Here is a 7,846-nt window from a genome sequence, read left to right as displayed (position 1 = left end):
TGCTCTTTACACCAACAAACCAGGTAGTCAATCTCACCTTCATCCCTCCAATAGAAGACCACCCTTTCCTCCCAAGCCTAACACTCCAAGAAACACTATGACCCATGGAAATCCTCCCATTCTGTCATTTCCACCTCCCACTTGTGGAACAAACCAAGGATCTTTTGGAACATTTAAAGGTACCCTCAGTATCCCAATCATACAACCAACCATGGTGCCTTTGGTAGACCGTTTCCTCAGTATCCCAATCATGTAGCCAACCGTGGTGGACCTTTCTTTCCAAACTCTCAAGGTCCTCGCACTCCCTGCCAAATCTGTGGAAGAACAAATCATAGTGCCTTGAACTGCTATCATCGAATGAATTATGCATATCGGGGAAGGACTCCACCAACACAGCTAGTAGCCATGATGGCTCACACACAGGCTGAACTTGAAACTCATAATTGGCTGGCAGACCCAAGAGCAAATGCTCACATCATTGTTGATCCAGCCACAATCAACAATCCTAAACCTTTTGAAGGAATTGAAATTGTGGGAGTAAGGAATGGGATAGTGATGTACAAATTTAATTGTACTCACAAGCGCACGAGTTGTGTGCAATATAGCGTGTGTGCAAGTGCGAGGTCGATCCACAGGGATTTGTGTTGTGTAAATCAATTTCTATTTAAACTAACCCTATTTTAACCTAGTTCCGAAGTTCATGATTTTGTCGTGCAAAATAAAACATAAACTAAAGAAAATGATGTCTAAGGTTTCAGAATTCACTTCGCCAAATCTTAACTCTATATTCTTGTATTTGCTCATACAATCAAGAAATTATTATGCTCAAAATGTTGTTCGATGTTTTACAAAAATATAGTTTAAATCATTCAATGAATCCACCAATTTTTACAAATTACAACAAATATCCGATTAAAATTAAATCATCCTATGTATCCATTTGATTAACGAGTCACAACGGATATCCAATTTCAATCGAATGATTTGATGTATCTGAAGGATGAAACACACCAAATATCCAACTCCAACACATAATAGTTCATAGCATTCAATTAAAAGAGATGAATCAACCAATTGAATGAAAAACTACAACATTCTTATTCAAAGTCAAACTTGTATGAACAATATACGAGAATATATGAGTTTGTCAATGACAAAGCTTCATCTTCAACCTTAGTTGAAGGATATAGCCTCTCATGACTAAACGCAACATCATGAATTCAATTGAAAGCATAAAATTAATCACACTTACAAAAGAATGCAAAATAAGAGCTCGAAAACTGTGAAAACTCGACAATAGTTGGAGAATGGCGCCTCCAATCCCCTTTTACAAGAAAAAAAATGTGTAATTTATAACCTAAACTAGGGTTTCGGCACTGCCAAGTCAATGCGGGGGCGCTCGATCGCACCCTAGGTGTGCTCGAGCGCACTCAGGATTTCATCAGATCTTTTGCGATGCAGGCGTGCACTCGAGCGTGCCTTGCGTGGGCTCGAGCGCAAATGCGCTCGATCGCAGCATTATGCACTCGATCGCTCTTCCAGAGGACTTCAACTTCTTTGCCATTTCCACCTTCAAACCGCAGCTTTCTCTTAATGACTTGCAAAACACTAAAACAGCTAAACTACCAAAAAAAAAAAAAAAAAAATCAGAAAATAACAAAGCTAAGAGCTTAACAAATACAAGTTAAGGGGCCCAAATATACAATATTTGGCACTCATCAAATACCCCCAAACTTACACTTTGCTAGTCCCTTATTAGAACAAGATGAAAAACAACCTCAAAACAAGAAACATCAGTTCGCTGTCGTGGGAGAAACGATTGCATTTAGCATATGCAACAAGCCTTTTAAACCCCTAGGCATCCCTAGAGAACGAGTGAAGTCTCGTGAGGGTTTATCAGCAATGATACCCACAAACATTTCAAACGCTATGTTATTGACAAACAATGACTTCCACATAGACACATGGTTTATACATCATGAGCAAGTTTAACCAAATGAACACCACAATCATCTGTACATCCAAAAATCATTCAACTTATAATTGGAAAATTGAGACAACACATGCTCAATAAGTGCAAAGTGAGATTAACATAGACTCATGAGGTTTCAATTGTTCTCAAAGCTTGTGTACCCCCAAAATTTATAGGAATTCAATCAGATGAAAAATAACCAAGGCTTAAATCACAATGTGCAATTTATTTATTATTTTTTTGTGTAGGCTGTGCAATGTTTCACTCCCTTAAACTTCTAATTGACCTATGTAACGAGTGTTGGGCCAGTGACTCCCAAATCAGATGGTTTTAGGGCACTGGATGTAGAAATATCTCTAAGGGCTTAATTACTCAAGTCAAAAAGAGCTATAAAACCAAACTAGCCATACAATCCATCAACTCGAATTTCTCATATTTTTACGTGAATACTCATGGCTTACTGAGGCAAGAGGTCAGGTTACTCAATGAGAAACTCAAACTACTGATGAATTTTTTTATTTTTTAAGCCAAGGTTTTCATCGACAAATCCTCCTACAAATCTCAAGACACACACTCCTCAAGTCAAATCTCATACCTCAGAAACCCTATGCTAAAGTGCATGTGATAAACAACTCAAACACGTGAAGTTTCTCTAAACCAACAGATGAGTCAAAAATCTTAGATTTCTAATGGTATGCAATGTACAAGATGTTAAACAAACAAATGACATACAACCACAGCTGAAGTGTAATCATGCTCAATCAATAACATAGCATTTTTTTTTTTTAACACAAAATAACAAGAATAATCAAGGAAAAAGACAGAAAAATGTCTACCCTACCCCTAAACTAAAATGGCACATTGTCCCCAATGTGTCCAGAAATACAATACCAGATGAGCAGCGCAAGTCGGGTGTAACGTAGGAGAATGCTCCCCCAAACTTGAATGGCAGACACTTGCCCTGAAAAACACAAAAGAAACAAACAAACAAGATACAATGATAAGGAAAAGAATGAGGGTTGCCTCCCACAAGCGCTAAGTTTTAAGTCTTCAGCCAGACTCTCCATAAAAGACGACAATCACTTTGAATAGCTCGGATCCTCCAACAATGTTGTCTCAACCTCCATACTCCTCAACTCTAAGAATGGTTTTAATCTCTGTCCATTCACCTTGAAGGTGTTACCATTCTTTGGATCCACAATCTCGATGGCCCCATGAGGAAAAACTGACCGAATAATAAATGGGCTTGTCCATCGAGATTTCAGCTTGCCTGGGAAAAGATGTAGTTCTGAATTGTAAAGAAGGACTTCCTGACCAGGTTCAAAAGATCGTCTCAAAATGCTCTAGTCATGAGCCTTCTTCATCTGTACCTTGTACAACCGCGCACAATCATATGCATCATTCATCAGCTCCTCTAATTCATTGAGTTGGAGCTTCCTTTGTGAGCCGGCCTTCAAAAGATTGTAGTTCAATTGCTTGATAGCTCAGTATGCTCGATGCTCCAACTCCACGGGAAGATGACATGCCATCCTGTAAGATCATGTGTTGCCAGCAAGCTAGGTGGCCGAGATCACTTGAGGGGTCAAAGTCTGGGTTGAAGGCGAATCATTCTTTCGCACAAGATCATGTGTCCCCGGCAAGCTTGTCGGTAAAGGGGTAGAAGTTGGGCTTGGTGGGGATCCCGAGAGTCGAGAGACATCTCGCTAGTCAGAGCTCAAGTGGGTCATCGTCGACGTCTACTCAGTTGGAGCCGGAGACTCAGTCATCGGCGACGGCCCAATTCTCGTCGACGTTAGCTCAACCGCCGCTGGAGCTAGCGCAGACATCACCGGAGATAGAAAAGGAGCCTCTGATCATAGAAAGTAGTCTCTGAGTGCAGCCCGTGTTGATTGAAGGGGGTCCGGAGATGGTGGGTATGGCAGTGAAGGCTCCGAAGAAGGGGGTTTTGACACTGGAAAGCTCCCAGGGAGCTGGCGACATGCCGGGAACTGCTCTGAAGGTGACAAGAGTTTTGGGGGTGGATGGGCATGGTGGACCAAGTGCTGAGGAGGGCCTGGGTTCGCCGACGGTGGTGTCCCAGGCACCCCTATAAACATCTTGGGAGTAGCAACTGCGGATAATCAAGATTAGGCGCCATTGTTGCAAGCTCAACCAGCAGAGATTCATTTCAAGAGAACTGGTGAAAATCTTCATTGGGTTTTATTTTCAATGGTGATAAGAAAGAATAATTCATTTATGTGTTGATGGGTAATTTTTTAATGTGTGAAAGATGATGATGATGATCAAAGGAAATAGGGAATGTATGGACAGCAGTAGCGCATATGATAACAGGGGTGATAGGATCAGGAGTGTTGTCTCTAGCATGGAGGCTTCGAGCATGGCTCAGCTAGGGTGGATTGCAGGTCCATTGGCCATGCCCAAAAACGCTCGGGGTGGCTAATCCACCCCTTGGTTGGTGGCCGGAACATCCTCAGTTACCTAGGGGTGGTTCGGCCACCATCCAAGGGTGGTCCAACACCCCTGTTTTGCTTTTTATTTATTTTTATAAATTTTCGTTATTTTTTTTATTTTAGTTAGGGTAATTTATTTTTTTTATTTTTTTATTTATTTTTTTTTATTTTTTTATTTTTTTTAGAATTTGGGGTAAATTGTCATTGTTTTGGTAGTTTGGGGGGTAAATTGTCACAATTGATAGTTTGGGGGTGTTAAATGCTAAAATATTCATATTTTTAGCCCTTAACTTACATGTTTTAATCCTTTAGTTTTAGTTAATTTATGCCATTTTAGTTCTTTTATGTGTTTTTCTTGATTTTGTAGGTCATTAGAAGAAAAAGAAGCAATCTCAGAAGTTTCGGACTTAAAAGAGCTATTTTTGAGAATATGGGAGGCTCTGATAGTGCGATCAATCGCAGGGGAGCTCCGATCGAGCGCACTACAGGCGAGGACCACAATGCGCGAGGCACTCGTGATCGAGCGCCAGTACAAAGAGGATCGATTGCAGACCTGTGATCGATCGCACACGGATTGCGATCGAGCACACCCGTGTGTGATGGGCAAGTCAGCTGCCAGCCTTCATATGGAAAGTGCAACTTTTAGGGTTTTGTAACTTAGTATGAACTAGGGCTCAAACCCTACCATTGTGGTCCTCGCCTCCCCTGCGCCGTACACATCTCCCCATCAACGCAACTCCACCTCCACTGGCACTCCACCACTTTTCCTCACTTCCACCGGCCTTCAACCAACACCATCGTATCGCATCTACACCTGAACGACCCCATTCTCCCCTGCGGCCACTACCAGCAGCGCACCATCACCCATCAACACCCCAAATCTCCTTATACCCACTCTCTTATTTTTTCAAATTTTTGCAAATTGTGGGTGTTTTGCCACCCACATTTGCCTCTCTGTGTTGGGTTTTCTTGTTTTTGTAGGGGATTTTGGACAAGAGTGCTGAGATTTTCAACCCTTGGTTGTCACACCACACACCAGGTGTTCGACAAAAGTCCCAAACCAAGCTCTTCATGACAAAGACTAGAGCTTCGTCCTCCCGGAGGTCCGATGGCCAAGCCACTTCTCACCCACCCACTTTTGTGGAACGGGAGCTCCTGTTTGAGACAACTTTTGCCATTCGAGAAGATTTTCCAAACCTTGAGGAGACTCAATAGGCAGTCGCCGAGTTCAAGCGTCGGGGGCTCAAAAAGCTTTTCAAGCTGGTCACCTCCACTGCATACAGAAGATTGGTGATCGAATTCTATGCCCACCTGTCCCATGATTGCAACAGGCTAGCTGCCCTCTCTTCAACAGTGCAGGATCAAGCTGTTGACGTGACAAGGGCCGACATTGCCACTACACTCTAATGCAATGATGAGCACCCTCTAGAAGCAGCACAACTTGCCGAGCAACCGCTCAGATTCTATGTGGCGGAAATCATTGAGGACATGTGCCAAGGGCAATATGCCGACGCCTATCATAATGCCGGCAGCCGGTCCAAGCTACCTCCACGGCTCTGATTTGTGAACTTCATATTGCACCGCAATTCTTTTCCCTTGGGGGACAAAACTCAAAGGTGGGACCAATTTCTCTAAACACTCTACGCCTTCCATAAAGGTGCTTGGTGTTCCATTCCTGACACTATCTGAAACCAAATTCACAAATTCTGGAATGGAGTATATATCGAAGGAGCTGAGTCCACTCATTCATGGGGGGTGCCTTTCCCATATTTAATCACTTCTATCCTCCGGAAGAAAGGCATCAAGGGCACCGCAACTGATAAGCCAGTCACTACTACTCCCATATTTGGCAATCGCCAATGGAACAAGAGCTACTCCCACATGCCCTGGATACCTCCGGCACCAGTAGCTGGCATGGAAGAGAGCGAGGCCAAGCCGATGGCATAAGATGAACCCACAGCTAAGATGGAAGCACCAGGGGAGGAGGGCCCGGTCATTTTTTGTGCAGCACAGTATCGCTCACTCAGTGAAGAAATGGCCCGCTTTCGGAGAGAGTTGGCTAATCAAAGAAGGGAGGCTCGGGAGGATAAAGAATTGATGGATAAAAGGCTAGCTACCTGAGAAGAATTGATGCAATCCATTCTCAGCCGTTTGCCACCACCATCTGGCGCACCTTCTTCGGGACAGCATTGAGCAAGGACCACAGTTTGGCTGAAGACGTTAAACTTTGCGCTCATGGGAGGCACCCCATAGTTTATCTTTTTATTTTGTTTAAGTGTGTTTTCAGTTAATCTTTTTATTTATCTTTAGTGATTTTTTCTTTATACTTGTCTTTATTTTTCTTATTTTGCAGGGACAAGTGTGCTTCAATTCAAGTTTGGAGGTGTGCTATGAGCCATGCTTTCCAAGACGATGTCGTCCATCACCCAGGTACATTCTTTCCTTAATTTAGACATATTGGGGACATTGTGTCATTTAAGTTTGGGGGTATGCGAACACATGTTGTTTACACACACTTTGTCCCAGTTTCATGTTATTTGTTTTGTTTGTTTGTTTGAAAATAAATAAATAAATAAATAAATTTGCATGTTCATGTTTGCCTTAAAATTTTGGTTAATCTGAAAAGAATTGTGGCTTGAATTCATCAGTGAGCTTAAAATTTTGAACACATGATCTGATGAGAGAATTTGTTTGTTTGATTACTTGCTTAGGACAGTTGAAAAATCACATGTTTGATCTGATCACACAAGCATAGTAGCACATAATTTGTGAGGTATGACATGAGGTCTGATGTGTGTGTTTCTATATCTTGGATGAAATTGGATGACTTATTAGATGGACACTCTGGCATATATATATGATAAAATAAAATAAAACAAAAAATAAAAAAAAATATATAAATAAATGATCATTGATAAGCTTTTTACTGAGTAACTAGACCTCTTGCCTCAAAGCATTGAGTGTTCACGTCAAAAGGTGAAAAATTTTGATTTGGTTATTGTCATGGTTAGTTTAGTTTCGTAGCCTTTTTGACTCGAGTTAGTAAGTCCCTAGGGGTGTCTCTACACCTAATGCCCTAAAACCATATCGTTTGGGAGTCATTGACTTAATATTTGTTACACGGGTCAATAGGGAACCAAACATTGCACAACCTGACCAAAAAAAAAAATGCCATTGTTGTTCATTCTAATAGGGATTTCAGTGAATTTTGAGGTATGAAAACATTTCACATTGAAAAGATTTGGAAGCCTCATAATTTTGTGCTAGCTCACCTTACACTGTTTTCAAACTTGTGATGTTTTAGCATGTCCTTTGTAAGTAATTGAACTTTGAGATTCCAATTCGTTGTGAAGATGGAGTTCATCTTTTGAGCTTGCTAATGAATAAAAATCATGATCTTGAAGTGATACTTTAATTTTTGGGA

Source organism: Corylus avellana, chromosome 10 (assembly GCF_965113065.1).
Source record: "Corylus avellana chromosome 10, dhCorAvel1.hap1.2, whole genome shotgun sequence".
Classification (NCBI taxonomy): Eukaryota; Viridiplantae; Streptophyta; class Magnoliopsida; order Fagales; family Betulaceae; genus Corylus; species Corylus avellana.
This window is presented reverse-complemented; position numbering follows the sequence as displayed.